Here is a 16,960-nt window from a genome sequence, read left to right as displayed (position 1 = left end):
TAATGAAAGATCCATGTCCCCACCCTAGCTAGAAGAAAAAAGGGTATGCCTGCGCGTAGAAAACCTAAAAGGCCTAAGCCTAATTCGCTATGAAAAGTAGTTCCCCGGTGGAAGTTGATGGAAGAGGAATCACCAGGTTGTTCGGTTCAATGGTTGGGAAGCTCTGCTTTTTCCGTTGAAGAGATCCCGTACCATCCTTTTTATTACCTATCGTCTTGGAGTTTTCTTTCTTAAAAATAATCTTCTTTTTCTTTTGCATTTGTCAATCAGAACCATCTCGCTTCAAGTCACACTCACATAAATCCCAAGATATCTGTCTTTTTCCTCAATAAGAATAATCATAACTCCAAGCTTTTTACCTTCACATAAATATCTAATGCACTAAATATTAATGAATTTTTTGACATTATAAAGATAAAACATTTACATATTATTATTCTATTCACTCATTAATAAATAAACTAATTCCAAAATAAATAAATTAGATTAAAGTGAATGAAAACCATACATTAAAAAACAGATGACAAAATGAAAATAATGGTATATTTGTGCATATAGAAATAGTATTTATCATGTGAATTCTAGTTAGGTTACATGTAAGTACTACCTATACTTAATTCATTATTACTCTCTTTGAAAATAATTATGAAGTATAAGCTCATAATATATTTTTGGTTGTCAGCCATACTCAAGGGTTAATGTATCTATTATCAGAGCTTAACACCATAAAATGATAAGGGATCAGATGATGAAAGACCCATTTATTCTCATTTCAATGATAGGAACTTATACATGTTTAGAGTTGAGCACTGTTGAATCTTCCTAATGGATCTTATTGCATATCCACTTCCACATTTTAACTCTCAACACTCGTGAATGCCCATATCTTCTACCTTTTACCAAGTAACCAGGACTACCTTGATTTGATTTGAGGCTAGGGATTTATCACTAATGATATATTGATGGGGGACTATTCAGACGATGTCAGGACGGGACGAGTCCAACCACACCGGCTGATCATGCCGACGCTCTCCAAACGGGGTTCAAGTACCCCGCGTAAGTATCATTTCATTTCACGCTTTATTTTGTTTGGTTGTATGTTCATTTATGGACCTTAAGGACTGGGCTGGTGTTTGGGCTTCTTCCACGTCTCGTGACGGTTCCTCCTCTAAACGACGTCACTTGGCACCTATCCTCACTATATAAGGGGATAGCATGCCAAAGTGAAGGAGACTTTTTTTTTGGATGAATTGAACTTTGTGTTTTCTTTCTATCTTAGTGTTAGGGAGATTAAGATAGAAGTTAGAGAAGTAGAGGGAACGTGGTTGCTCCCTTCCTCACGTCGAGATCACTCCGTGAGTCGCCGCCACACATTCTCACGTCGAGATCACTCTGTGAGTCGTCACCACACGTCTCCGTCGAGATCACTCTGGAACGTTTCTTGAAGAATCAAGATTTACAGCTCTTGGGGCGCTGCTGTCGTCTTCGTTTCCTCGTCCAGATCACTCAGAGGATGTGTTGACGTCACCCGCCATCATCAGCCATTCCCCATTGGAAGCCAGACGTCGTACTAACAAGATCCTCCAAGATTCAAACGCCGGCCTTCCCCTCTTGGAGTTCTTGAGCGGTTACTTTCAAGAAACGTCGAGATCCCCGCGCGCCCAAGCCCACGCGTCTCCGACGCGCTCTCGCCTCGCCCGCGTCCACGCCTGCGTGTCGCCCGCATGCTCACGCCCACGTCTGCGCGCCGATACGCCTAAGCCTCACGCACCCCACGCCAACACGACCGCGTGCCCAGCTCTGTGCTCACGCGCTCCCGGTCCTCCAGCACGCTGTCCAGCATCACACCATCGGTGTCTCGCCGTCTTCGGTGCTTCGCCATCGACTAGATCCCTCCGTACCGGAATACCCCTCCGTGGACCTCCGTCAATCAGGTATCTTCTCCTCTTCCCCCCCTCATTACATTTCAGTATCATTACTTGTTGCAGTGACGTCCTCCCCTATCAATTCCTCTGCCTAAGATGACGACGACCATTGATATAGGATAGCCACTTGTCGAGAGTTAGGATCTCATTGGGGTAAACGATTACTCGCTGATCCTTAGGCTAGGAACAATTCAGGGCCGTCAAACGCCCCTTACACTATAACCGTCTTAAATTGGTCTTAAGGGTCATTGGGAGTCTAACTTGATCAATCTCTCTCTCATCGGAAATCCATCGACAGTTCACCCTCGTCAGAGACGTCTCTTATTGCTCATTGGGGTTTTTTCTATCGACATTCATTTCACCTAAACAGAATTATCGAACTCAATTCATTATCTTTACTATGACGTAATACGAACCGTCGATCCCGGTGGAATCATATTACATCATAGATGCTTCTCACCATATAATATTGAGACTGCTTTCTATCTAGCCTTTGGAGCATGCTCCATATTACTAGCTAGCATATAATTTTTTTATTTTTTTCATTCTTTTGGATGTAAAATATTCATGGCCAGGGTTTTGATTTAAGGATTTACCTTTCTCCTACTGAATTATGTTGAGTGGATCTTCAACAGGAGACAGGCATTCCATGGTGAAGCTCATGAACCAGTGTAAGGCCCCAAAGTGGCATTTCCTGCGCAAAGGCCTGCATGCTTATTGTGAGGACATGTCAGCATATTGTACTGAAAATAGGGGATTGTGTCCTTCAGATTGAACACCACACGCATCATGGGTGGTGACACCCGACCCAGATCTTTAAAGCCAATGCCCCCTAAGTGCTCATGCTCATTGGCGCACAAGCGCGGTGGATCAGGGCAGGCCACGTGTGCGCTGCACGCGTTGGCTGCCGAGAGCACGCGCATGCGGGATGTGTAGGTTGGCCGGTAGAGGCAGGAACATTGTGCATGTAAACTACGCGGGCATGTGGGACCAGGCATTGAGCGATGCGCGCACTCCATGTGTGGGGCATAGGGCGTGAGACATCAAGCAGACAAAGAACACTGAGATGACTGTGGGGTGCGGGCCACCCATGCGGGTAGTGCTCGGTGTGGGCGCCCAGCTTGGGGCGCTAAGCATGGCGGTGCATATATGGACCACATGCGATGGTGTCAGCACGGGTACTGGTGGCATGTGGAGCATTAAGACTGGGATGGACATGGCAGGTGTGTTGAGTGTCAAGGCCCACGGGCGCGTAGCGCTCAGCTTGGGGGCACGTGTGTAGCGTCGGTGCCAGCAGAGGGCCGCATGGGGATGTAGTCCTAAAGGCACAAGGGCGCCACTACCCAGGGCCGCATGGGGCTGTAGTCCTCAAGGCACAGGGCTGTAGTCCTCTTGCTCATCTCATTACTTTGGTATCTTCGTTGGTCTTCCCCCATGTAATTGTTATGACTACAAAGTAACATGTTCCGATATATAATGCAATGACCTAATTAATGTACGGGGCTGCATCCCCATCCTCTCTCTTTAACCTCCAAGCATTCTAAAGTTGTTTCTCAATACTTCTGCTGCACAAGCAAAGGCTGCTCAGTGCTCCTGCCCAAGCACTGAGGCCTGCGCGCTCGATCTGATCATTGTTCCTGGCTCGATATTTGACCGTGTGACAACCAGACATAGAGGGTTATTTAGTCATTGATAATTAAGGTAATGATACACATTTATAAAGTTCATATTCCGTAACAAATGATACAATACACAAGCAGCTAGGTATTGTGAGTGTGAGACTTTTTTAAGTCATCGAAGTAAAAAGTATATGATTACATTTTTTTCTATAAATATTAAAAGTAAATTAAGGTACCAAATATTTGAATGAAGACAAATATTTAATATTTAATAAAATGATGATACAATGGCAAGAGTGGGCAGCGTGGTAGTAAGAAGGGATGATGATATTTCCAATACCTGGTCACTATACATGTGCCAAGAAATATACAGTGGGAAAGTGGAGCTAATACTACCTAAAAGCAGACAATTAATCTGCATGTGGTCAAACAGTTAGCACAATTTTTATAAGGCAGTGAGATCTCGAAAGTGCTTTGACGACATATGGGTATTATGAAAGCTCATTACAAACGTGAGCAAAAGTGTGCTCACGCAATCAGTTAGATGCCATAAAATAATCAGGTGGTTTGCAAAACGTGTGTAAGCTAGCTGTGGTGGTATGGCAGTCAATAAGCCCATGCATGGACTCCAGGGAAATGTGATGGTGGTGTGCTGACCATCAACTTGATGAATGACTAAAGGTTTGGTAGCAGATAGAGAAATCAAGTTTCCAAATGAGCCATTGACACTTTTAACTTGCATTCATATCATGCATTTAAATGCCTTTTGTAATCATTTTATCCATGTACTTTTTAAAAAATAATTCGCATTTTGATTTACTTTATGATACTCAATTGTTTTCATCCATATGGATAGTGCTTATTATTCTAAAATTAGTTAAGTGTACGTCATTAGAAAAAATATTGATTTTTTCCCCAAAATTACTCTAGAATTTTCTATAAGATGATATACATTTCAGCTTTATAGGATTTTTTAGAAATTTATGGATTTTATTTCATAATGAATGATTCATATAAATGTAATGAGTATATATTAATGTAGTGTTTAATTTTTCTAAGGAATTATGCATTTTAAAGAATTGTGGTTAGAGTTGCATATTGGGCTTGTAGATTGGGTCCTGGGTAGCAGGAACACCTCAAAAGGCACAACCAAATGAGTGATCTGCATGTGCATGACATAAAAGGAGAGAGAGAGAGAGAAGGGAGTGAGGAATAATGCTAAGGAGAGCAACAATAGAGAGGAAAGTGAGAAAGAACATAAAGATGAGAAAAGAGAGAGAATAAACAGAAGAGAGGGAGAGAGAGAGAGAGAGAGATGAGAGAGAAGGTAGGAACAAAGAGAGAAAGAAGAGAGAGACTAGGATAGAGAGAGAAGGAAGACAGAGAAATTTAGACAGTGTGAAAAAGAATAGATAATATCAAGTAAGAGAGTGAGAGAAAGCATATAGAAGACACATACTGAAAGTTCATACTAGTCAGAATTGTACCATTGTGCAGGCAATAGAAGTGGTCCAGGCTGATTAACGCTCAATCACAAACATTGAGTATAGGGGAGAAATTCAAGAAAAGTATCTACGTAGAAGAAATACAAATAGAGGCAGGGGAAGAGATAAATACAGAGATCAAGAGAGAGTGTGAGAGAGAGATATAGAATGGAGTGACAGAGACAGTGGGAGAATAAGGGTTTGAGAAATAGAAGGACATGATGGGTGATTCCTTGGGCGAAATGGGTGATTCCCCCAATTGCAAAAAGAATTACTTAGATAATTTTAAAATATATGTATTATCAGAGCTACACAGTTATCTAAAAATATTCGCCTAAAAATCCATTAAGACCTCAATCAAGTCATAAAATAAGTAAAAAATGACGCAATCCGTGCACCTTTGATATATTTCCTGATAATCGCATATCCCAAATTTCATCAATTTTAAATGAAAGGTTCTAAATCTGATATTAAATTCAGTATATTTCTGATGGCTAGGTTCAACAGTGATTTCCTTGCACCTCGTCTGGCCAATCAAAACATTATTAGAAACCATATAAATTATTGTCAATTAAGTTAAAAGATCCAAGTTTTCTTTGATATTTTAGGGTAGAATAATTCTTCTTCTTAAATTCCAGTCTAACCCACTCTTGGTTGGAAGACTCTTGAGGATTTCCTAACCCATCTCAATAGTACACTTGAAGATACTTAATAGTAATTTTTTTCTTCTATTGATTATTATGCATATGTGCCATACAATTCCACAAATTATTAGAATACTTAAATGTATCACTTGTTGGTTAAACATTAATTAATATGATATAAAAACATACATTAAAATATGAACGATTTTTTGTGTGTTATTAATCTCACTTCACTTGAAGTCAAGTTATTAGTTTTTTTTTTGGATTTTAATTCAATGAAAGGGCAAAAGTGCACTAACTAAGAAATATCAAAAAAAACTAGAGAAGAAGAGGAGTCCTGATCAACACTGATAATAGATCAAGATTTATTAGGCTCTCATAATCACAAATAATATGCAATTTTTAATATCAACATACGTGTTATCACACTTAAAAACACTGAAATTAATTTTTATAATCACATTCTCTTTCTATACTTGTGGGTGTTTTACAAAATTTTACCGACACCACATTCTTGAACAAAATTGAGCCAACATTTTTTTTTATGGATTTTCTTGACATTATATTCGTGGAGATATTACGTAAAGATAATATGCTTACAAGTTATGACTTAAAATTTAAATTATGGAACTTAATCAAGGTTTTACAGTGTTATTTCTTGACCCGTCACATGTCACCATTAGATTTGATAAAAACAACTTGTCACTATCCATACTGATTATCACAGTTAATCAGTGGGATAAGATGTCATTATGGTGTCGCAAGTCATGATGCTAAACTGCCAATGATTAATTCACAACTTTACATTTATGAAATCACAGACATGATGTGGATCAATAGGGAAAAGGCATGATTTACACCATTTGATTAATTTAAATTTTATCGCAACAATTTGAAAAGAAAAAAATTTTGATGCATCAGTGGGTGCTTGCAATAATGGTCAGATATGTAGCCTTTATTGATGGACTAATCAAGGTGATATTAATGTGGTGGGACAAACTATGTCATCACATCATGCCATTATACTGTCAAAATTTTCAAACTTTGTTTTTGGGAAATATTACAACAGGCGGGTCATAAATTTAAATTAGAAATACAGTGATGTGATGTGCAGCAATGTGTCACAACATAACACATTATGATAAATATACCTCTTCAGTCATTGTGTCTCTTAATTCATGTAGAACATGTGCCATTCTCAAAGTTGTTGATCATAGATGACAAAAAAATGGCAGACAATGGTTATGAGCATTTTACGGTCATAAAACCCTCAACAGATGATGATGATGATGATGATAAATAATATTTAATGGCTTCGAGTGCTAGGAGTGCTTTAACTTCAAATGTTGATATCTGAAAATCAATTTCTTACCATTGATTTTCCTCACCTCTCTACCTCTTATTCTTTAAGTGCATTTTATCACACTTGTGTCACCATGTAAAGGATACAAACTCCTCAACATCATTCCCTGCAGAGACAATCCGTACTTATCAATAGCCAGATTTCTTTCAGCGGGTACAGTTTTTATAAATGTTTTTATGTAACTCCATGCCAGTAAGATCGTAAAGCAATGACCTAATATTGAGTTTATTTATGATACAAAGAGCGTAAGGATCGCTAAATCACAACCATTATCTTATCACAAGAAAAGCAATGAAAAAAGCCACATATTGGGTAACCCTACAAAGCTTTAGCATTTATGTAAAAAAATAGGGATACTTTTATTCCAACAAATTTCATGAACTTCTCCTACCTGATCTTATCTCAAGCCTCGTGTTGATGGTGCATCCTAAGGCAATCCACAATAAGTGTGAAGGAGACCTACAATGCAAATTTTAGGGAATAATATTCTTCACCTTGATAACTGTTATGGACAGACAAAAAATATACACAATGAATTAATAGTATCAATACTCTCAGATTATCTTAGATCCAGGGTCTGGATCAATTTTCATGTGCTGAATAAATTTTGTTATGACATGAAGTCCAGCAACACCAACTTTAACAACGGAATAAAACATATGGAGCTTTAGAATTTTTTCGATTCAAAGTCACTCTAATATTTTATTTCATTCTCCCCGACAACTTCTAAGATAAACTCCAGAATGTTTTACAGCGATCTACGTGGAGACAATGTTGATGGAGGATTTCTTGATATGTCTCATGGTAAGCCTCCCACGCTTGATCTGACACCATGTGGGAGAACAACCCAAGCTTAATGATGATGTTTTAGAATAACATAAAACTATATGCACTATAATTCCATTAGACCCCTTTTCATGAAATATGTGGGCCACATCATCTAAATAATATCATGAAACCAAATTCCACAATCATGTGATTCTTTCCTTCCATCTTGAAGAGGTTACGGTGCCTCAATCATTTAAAAAATCAATCCAGCACCATCCCTTTCTAGATTTCTCAAGAAAAAAATTTCAATGGGCATATGAGTTTTACTTGATTCCATTTCCATTTCTGTTCCCAGTAAAAAAGTTTCAATAGTTTATTTCTTGGCCTCTCCCAACTCCTATTATCTCAAATTTATTTTTAAAACATTAGCTAGATCATAATGGAATCTAGTTAATTTTAGCTCCATGTGGGAAAACTTATGTTCAAGTCGATTCCCCCAAAATATACCTTAAATTATACATGAAATGTGAATACCTTAGGAGCAATGACCTGGCAGGAGGCCACCATGCCTTGCGCTTAGATATATTTAAAACTGGTCAAAAATAAATTTCAGTAATTTATGAAATTTTCTACATTCATGAAAATTAAATTTCTCTCTACAACTTTGGGCAGCAGCAAACATTAACTTGTTTTCAACTTTCTATAACTATAAACATAAAAAAATTTAAATTCTCTATTTTCGTAAAGAAAAACTCCCTCTGAAATTTATTCAATATTGAACATAAAATCTCTCTCTGAATTTTTCAAAAAAATTCTATCCCGTCAGCACTTGACAAGTGAAAATTAAGTGTTTTTTCACTTTCTCCGGCAGTGAAATTGCTACTCTCTGCAATGTTCTATAGTCCAAACATCAAATCTCTTTGTCTGCATGTTTTGGCAGCAGTGAACATGACATATCTTGCTGTAATTTTCTAAAAGGCTAAATCCATTTCTTATTTAATTAAGGCACTAAATTTTCATGAATATTTATATCCATAAACAATTACCCCTGTCTCTAGACACTTCTCATATCATCATCGCTCCTTCACTCTACCTGACTTATCTTATTTCTCACTCATTTTCTAAATCACTCTCTTCTAACTTTTATCTATCATAATATTATTCAGAATATCTTTTTAAATACTATGAAACATATTATTACTTCACAATTTAGTTCATCTCACTACCTCGTACTTTAGAAGTTTCATGTCTCACCTCTTGAATCACCATATAGAGAGCATTAAGTTCCCAATCACAATTCTCTATGTGCAAAACCCTTACTCATCAATAGTTGTCCATATTATCATTGAGTAAAGGTTTATACATTTTGTGGGCTAAACTCAAAAGAAGTGAAATAATCAATAAAGTTATTAAGTATGTTTGTAATTATATATTTAAGACAAACCCATCAACACGATGATAACAGCTATTTTTTCCATGAGGAATGAGTTAAAAATGTCTAAAGGTTAGCTGAAAAATTCCTTATCATGTTAACCATTAACAGAATGTAAAATGATTTTCAATGTGAAATGAAAAAAAAATTCCCTTAACAAGACTATTGGGATTGAGCTTTCATTTTAACTACATGATCAAAAGCTAAAATTTATCTCCAAATTAAGAAACATATAAAAATCTAATTCAAATAAAATATAAATTATCTTTAAAAAATTATTTACGTTTGTACGTGGTATTATAATCCAACCTAAAGGTATTTATTATGACTGTCTCCACCACAGTATATTTTTTAGCTTGATATATAATAGGTTTTATTTTTTAAAAGAACTAAGATTTCTAATTTACTTATGAAAATATAGGTTCAGTTATTTCAAAATTTAATGTGGAATAAAGAGATAGACTTAAAGCATAGTCGAATTTTGAGAAATGGAAATATTCGACTCCATTCTTGATTTAAATTTTTCAATTTCCTGACTATGTATCTTTACAGTATAATGGATAATTTGGCTTTACTCTATAAGCAAATACCAAGAAGATAAAGGAAATAAGATATAAATTTTATGTTGCTTAATTTATTTTTGGATATAGGTAATGTTTCTTTGTGTAGATATTACCCGCTATATAGTGATATTTTTGGGAAAAATATATTAACATTAGGGAGATTATATACTAAGATAAGGTTAAAAAAGATGCATATTCAGATTTTTATATTTGATATTAATAATATCAAGAATAATTAAATCTATTTAAAAAAACACTTGAAAAAATTTCATATTTTTTTGGCATAATTAAACTTATATTTCAAACATATAAAATGTCTGGATTCCTATAAGTAAGTTTATAGATTAGAAAATGGTTCCTATGTTTTAGTTGTCTGTTGTGGAAACTTGACTTTGTAGATATACCTCATAAAATTAGTTGGTGTTTTTTAACGAAGTTAATAGGAAGCTTAATAAGGAAATGACATAAATATCTCACAACTTATAATAGATATCTCACCTCATACTCCACTTCATAGATCCACCAATTAATTATGTTATACTTTCCATTTATTCACTGATAAATATATTTCAGACTTAGGGAAAAACAATGGTGTCTAAGATTATTTTTTATTTAAGAAACTATTTTCAATATAGAATTTTTTATATTTTATTATTACTACCCAGTCAACACATTAGTACTTGGAAGTTATATCATCCGAAGATACCAAGAATGGAAAGAATATTGATTCAGCTGATTTATCAAAAATTAAAATTCTTACGTACATTTATTTATCAAAAAATAAATGCAGTTTGAAATATTTCGACATTTCTATTTATGTTTTACTTTGGGATGATAACAAGGAAGTTATGATCCTAATCAAATCCCCTCCATCACCAAGTATAGAATCAGTCTTGGGGATATATTTAGCTTAGAAATATCTAATATGCCATATTCTAGTCACAATGATAATCAACCAAATATATATAACCATATTTTTAGGAATGCAATCAAATTTTATATCATAGCACTCAGGATAGAATTTTCTAACTTGGTTCTCATTTTAAATAATATTTAAAATATGTCTAATGTCATGAAAATTATAAATATATCTCATTTATTTTACCAAATAGCATCAAGTATGACTTCAATGCGTTTGACTTCCGTCATTGGGAGTCAATTTTGAAGAAAAATGAATTATAATCACATGAAAATATATGGTTTAAATGGTCATTCATCATAGGTTTGATGCTTTTTCAACATTGGTATGACTGAACAAGGATAACTCATCATTTATTGAAATGTTATTACAAGTAATATATGTGAATTTATCCCGTTCATAAATCATATGCTTTCTAAAATGCATTAAAATATTAAAATTATTACTAATTTAGATAATGGGTGATAAACCACATCTTCTAACTTATCAACATACGTTATTTCAAAATTGGGTTCATATATTTCAAAACATTCCTGTGAATATATTCCAGATATTATCCTGCTCATACTATTGATATCATACTGCGCATACTGCTCATACTATACATTAAGCATATCAGGACTAGAATTGACTATGCAATCCACACGTTATTAAGTATTTTTTGTAAATATTTATATTCAAATGATACTTAGGATGTACATCAAATATCTAGACAGAGCATCACTGTCTAGTCACACTGATATGATCAGTATATTGATCACATTGCCATTAGCATGGAGACACTAAGGACAAATAGTAACTGCTCTTTGGGAAAAGACTTCACTGAATTTATCTATATGAATCTTTAAATGATATTATACATAAATAAATATTATTTTATCCATGAGTTTATGTATATGTATTAATTCTTAAATGTTATTATTACCAAACTTTCAACCAGCTAGATATCTCTTAATTGTCATGGTTATGTTATTTCCAACACACCCGAAAAGGAAAAAGAAATAGTATTTGAAAAGCTCCATCTTGTAAACTGGTGCCTAAGGTTCTGAAAGAATGGATGAGCGAATTTCTCAAGCATGCAACATGGAAGATTGTTTTTAAGCTAAAGCTAAAAGATGAGAAGGTGATTCTAATCAATTATGGGAGGGGATCAAGTACGAGTTCCTCAGCCTGTATCTTAGAGAAAGCATTTGTATTTTCATGTTTTATGATTATTCTTGCTCTGTGCCTTAGGTGCTTAGGAGTGATTTATGAGTAGAAGCAACGTTGCAAGTGAAGGGGCAAAGCGAATAAACGTTCTAAATAAATTCAACAAATAAAGAACCTCTTTTTAAAATATTGGATCGACGTTCCTAGTCGTGCCTTAGTAATTCTGGAACTGTTTCTTCGGTATTGGGTTCAGTTCATCTGGTCCCAGATCTAGAACTACCCTCCATTGGTGTAGCCATAAAAAAGACTATCATTTGTTAAGATATGTTGACTTTATATACCATTCCACTATGCAACTTCGCAACTTTAAAATATAATAGTGGAAACAGCGACCTTGGTCCTTAAACCTGATATACCAAAGATATATTTTGGATGGATGGTTGTGTTTGAACTATGACCTGCAAGTTCCTAACAACTGATTCCAAAATTTATTTACTCAGATGTAGCAACAAGTTCACAAAGGTGATTATATGGTTAAGATGGGATCATCTGCCCTAGGTACAAGAGGAGATAGATCAAGGAAAGGCATTTGAAGCCATTTTTAAAGGTATTGATAAACCAAATTATTTATCTAATTATTTCCCAAAGGCCTCTGCTATAAGTAGCTGATCATATCCTAAGTAATGCCAAGACTACCAATAAGACGACAGATTCTAAGTTAAAAATAACACGAGAAAATAATGGTCTAGTAACACTCTAATTATTACATTTCAACTTCATAAGTAGTGTTTGCCTGTCCTGATACCGGTACCGGATGCCGGTATCGAGACGGATGCTGTACCGGATACCAGAAAGGCAATTTCCGTTATCCGGTTTTTTTGATATCCAGATATCGGAAATCGATATCGGATATCGGTTGCTACAGTGCCGATATCCGATACCGATATCCGTCCCGATTCAGCATCCGTCTCCGTCTCAAGGGGATAGATGCCGGTATCGGATATCGGATGCGGATATCGAAAACCAATATCCGCATCGAATTATAAATTAAAATAATTTACATAATTAGGTATCCCGCATTACACGTTCGTAGGCACGGGTGAACTGAAAGAGCTTTCTGTAGGATAGTAGATCTCAACTGTTATATACAGTTCTTGATTTTTAATTTTTTCCATATGGGATAGAAGGATTCGGGTTTTGTGTTAAACTCGGAATCCCTTTATCCCATATGGAAAGATATAGAAATTTTTCTTTCTATTTATTGGACGGCGTAATGATTTGATTAATATATTAATTTTCATTTACAATGCTCTTAAAAGAAGCGATAATAGATATAGATATTATTTTAATACTAAATAATTTAGCGGCCTCATTCAATATATACATGGAAAGGTTTTTAAAATCTCAAATGTGGGATAACGGGATTCACAGTTTACATTAACTTTGAATCCTGTTACCCCATATGGAAGACAAAAAATTGCACACTATATATTAACGGGCATTGAACATAAATAAAAACCGAACAATGCGATTGAAACGAACATGTATAATGTTAAAAGTGGTTTATTTTAATCGGTTGATACCGGATACCGGATATCGGAACCAAGATCCGGATATCAAAAACCGGTATCCGGCATCCGGTATCCATCTCCGAAATCCGAATATCGGAAAACCGACATCCGGTATCCGATACCATATTCGTCCTCACCCCCCGATATCCGGTACCGATATCCGTCTAACCCCTACTAGACGGATATCTCCCGATATCCGATATCCGGAACCGTCCCATTTTTTTCCGGATATCGGATATCGGTTGTCCGATAGCGGATATCGGACGGATATCGGGATGGGCGAACCCTATTCACAGTTTAAATGCCTTAAATATTATATGAATCTTTTAAAAATTCCATTTTTAGAAGTATGTTTTTCCTTTCTTATTTTTGTATTTTATGGCATGTTCAAACATCATATTGTTATAGAGAATTTCAATTGAACTTTATGAAATCATATTCATTGAAATATTAATTTTCTGAATCAGAATATATTTTTCCAGATTATTATAAAGATATATTTCATTTTAAATTTTTTTTTCTTAACCACTCTCTGCTATGTATGGTCATCTCATTATTATTATATTTTAGATGGCAGCCTATCATTATTTTTTCCCAAATATTAATTTTATTAAGGATTTAAAATTTATTTCATTATGGGATCACATATTGAGATACCATAATGCACAAACTATGGGCTGAATTTTTTTCCTTTTAAAAAAATGCAAAGGGAAAATGAGAAATTTGAACGTGGAGACACATAGCCACACCACAAATTTTGTTGACTTAAATTTCTCTCAATTTTTCTGTAATGCTTAAAAATGTGTAAAGCGTCACACATTTCATTGAATGAAAGGAGCAAATACATTGATGTGGGGCTTTCAAAATGTGTCATCATATCACACATTAAATGTAGAATTAACAAAAATGGAGAGTCATCAGATATCAAGGCTCAAAGTTGGCATAATCTGAGCTGTTGATCTTATATATTTTGTCTCTCATTGTTAGCACCGTTGGTGCATTATTTTAGGCTTTCTTGTCCTTATTTTCTCTAAAAAAATTTATCGTGATTTGATGTAAGTTTTTTATCATCCTCAATATAATTGTACAGACCTAAAATGGCTCTCTACATCAAAATAAGACCCACCATTCCCCTCCCTTCTTCTAAAGATTGTAAAAAGTATCTTTGAACTTGCTCATAAATTTTTAGGCTTATTGAAAGAAGGTGACTTGGCGATCCATCAAGTCATTATTGGTTATCTGGGTTGATTGAAGGGAAAGAACAAATAAGAGGAGCTCACCTGCAACTCTACATCACTGAGGCCCTAACAAAATACAAGGACCCAAGGTCTGCTTCCTTGACCTATATTATTTTGTTCTTCATCTAACCTTGCTAGGTCCTTTTTCTTGTATCAAAATCATTTCCCAAATATTATCCATATCTTAAGACCTTCCATATCACCATTATCTATGATCCTAACAATATCAAATAAATATACCCATTTAGTATCAACTTATATACATATACTTGATTCTTGATCCCTTCATTATTCCTATCAATATTCATATAATATTAAAAATATAAGCAATCAATTTCTCCCCAAACAGATTACTACTTGTCTCTAGTATCCCGTTTCATATTATATGTGATGGAAATATATGTGGCCGGCAAGCCAATCACACAATCCATATCTCATTCGATGTTCATTTATAGAACATATTCATTATAGTGCGCATGCGGCGCTTATAATGCAGTCCATGAATACATAATCGGACTTAGTGAATTATGATGAGATCGTAATACGGAGATCACAAGTCTTTAAGCATGTACTCTAAATATTCCTATTCGAAGGATAATCAAGAAGGATATCAAAGTATTCGGATAGAATAACACTATCTAGCCTCACTCATATGACGAGTATGGTTATTCCCATAGCCATTATCATACAAACACTAATGATAGATAGTGGGTGCTCTTTAGTGGAAAGAGTTCAGTGGATCGATCGGTATGAATCCCAGAATGGTATTATACCAAACTTTTAACCAGGTTAATTCACACTACGGTTGTGCTTAGACATGAGACACCAAAGACTTTTTTGTGGACAGACAGTTGTACTATGACTATGACCAACGTCTCTCTAATCATGGGATTCCAAACGGTTTTAGTTCGAGTGCATCAAGAAGGTCATGAAGATGATTGAGTGGTCAAGATCGGACCATCCACCCTTGGTATAAGAGGTGACAGCTCAAGGAAGACGATGCGATGAAGTTCTCGGCCAAGGCAGTGAAAAATCAGAGAAGAGTTATCCAATGATTTCGGAATGCATTAGTATCAACTCGGATGACTGATTAGGGTTTGACGGTTGGCCATACCCTAAGTCATCCTAAGACCATTAAGTGGACGAGGGACTATACGTACACGATAACTGATGACGAACAGTTTCCATGAGTGAGTCGATACACACTCTTTGGATCTTCTAGAGCACGAAGTGTAGCTTGGCACCACAGTGTTGGAGACTCAACCTATCGATTGGGTTAAATCGATCTGACTTTAATTAATCTATATGATGATATATTTAATTAATTAGAAGGCCAATAAGGTTATTGGGCCACTCAAGTAGTTAACTAGACTAATATATGGGCCTAGAGGGTCACACACAAATGGTCTTTTGGACGTCGGAAGATATACTTAAGTTTTGGGGGGTTTTATGAAAAATACCCACTTAGTATAAATAGGGGAAGGCCCTCTCCCCATGAGTTATCCACTCCCGATGCAATCGGGACGGCGTAACGACGTCGATGGAGGTTGAACAGGGCTCATCAATGAGAAGGAGGAGATCCAACATGTCGAGGACTGTGTGGATATGTCGAGATGTTGCACACTTGAGCAGTTTGACCTGTCTCATTCCGGGTTCCAAGAATTCACGGATGAGATCCGTGCACAGGTTCTTCAATTTAATGTTTTTGTTGATGTCGCTAGATTCGCTAAAGTCTTCCGCCGCATATCTTTATGATTTCTCCATCCAGATCTAGGCCTGTAGAACCCCACAATATGAATATGAATATCATATTCATATTCATATAATGTGAATATCAATATACATTTTATATAATGTGAATATCAATATACATTTTATATTAAAAATATAAGCAATCACTTTCTAACCTAACGGATTACTTCTTGTCTCACCTCCATAATCACCATATAAAGATCACTGAATTCTTTATCATCTTTTCATGTTGAGATGACCATTAAAAATATCACTAACTAATCATATTCCATTGAGTAAAGGTTTAGAAATAACTCTTAATAAAATCAAATACCAACAACAACATAATCAACATTGCTATAGCACTATGTATAATGAGATTATGTTGATTCACAACATAATCAACATTGCTATAGCACTATGTATAATGAGATTATGTTGATTCACAACATAATCAACATTGCTATAGCACTATGGTCAAAAATGTTATTTCGACATTAAAATTATCAACTAGACTAATACATGGATTTTGAGGCTCCGGCAACTAATATTTT

Source organism: Wolffia australiana, chromosome 17, assembly GCF_029677425.1.
Source record: "Wolffia australiana isolate 7733 chromosome 17, ASM2967742v1".
NCBI lineage: Eukaryota > Viridiplantae > Streptophyta > Magnoliopsida > Alismatales > Araceae > Wolffia > Wolffia australiana.
This window is presented reverse-complemented; position numbering follows the sequence as displayed.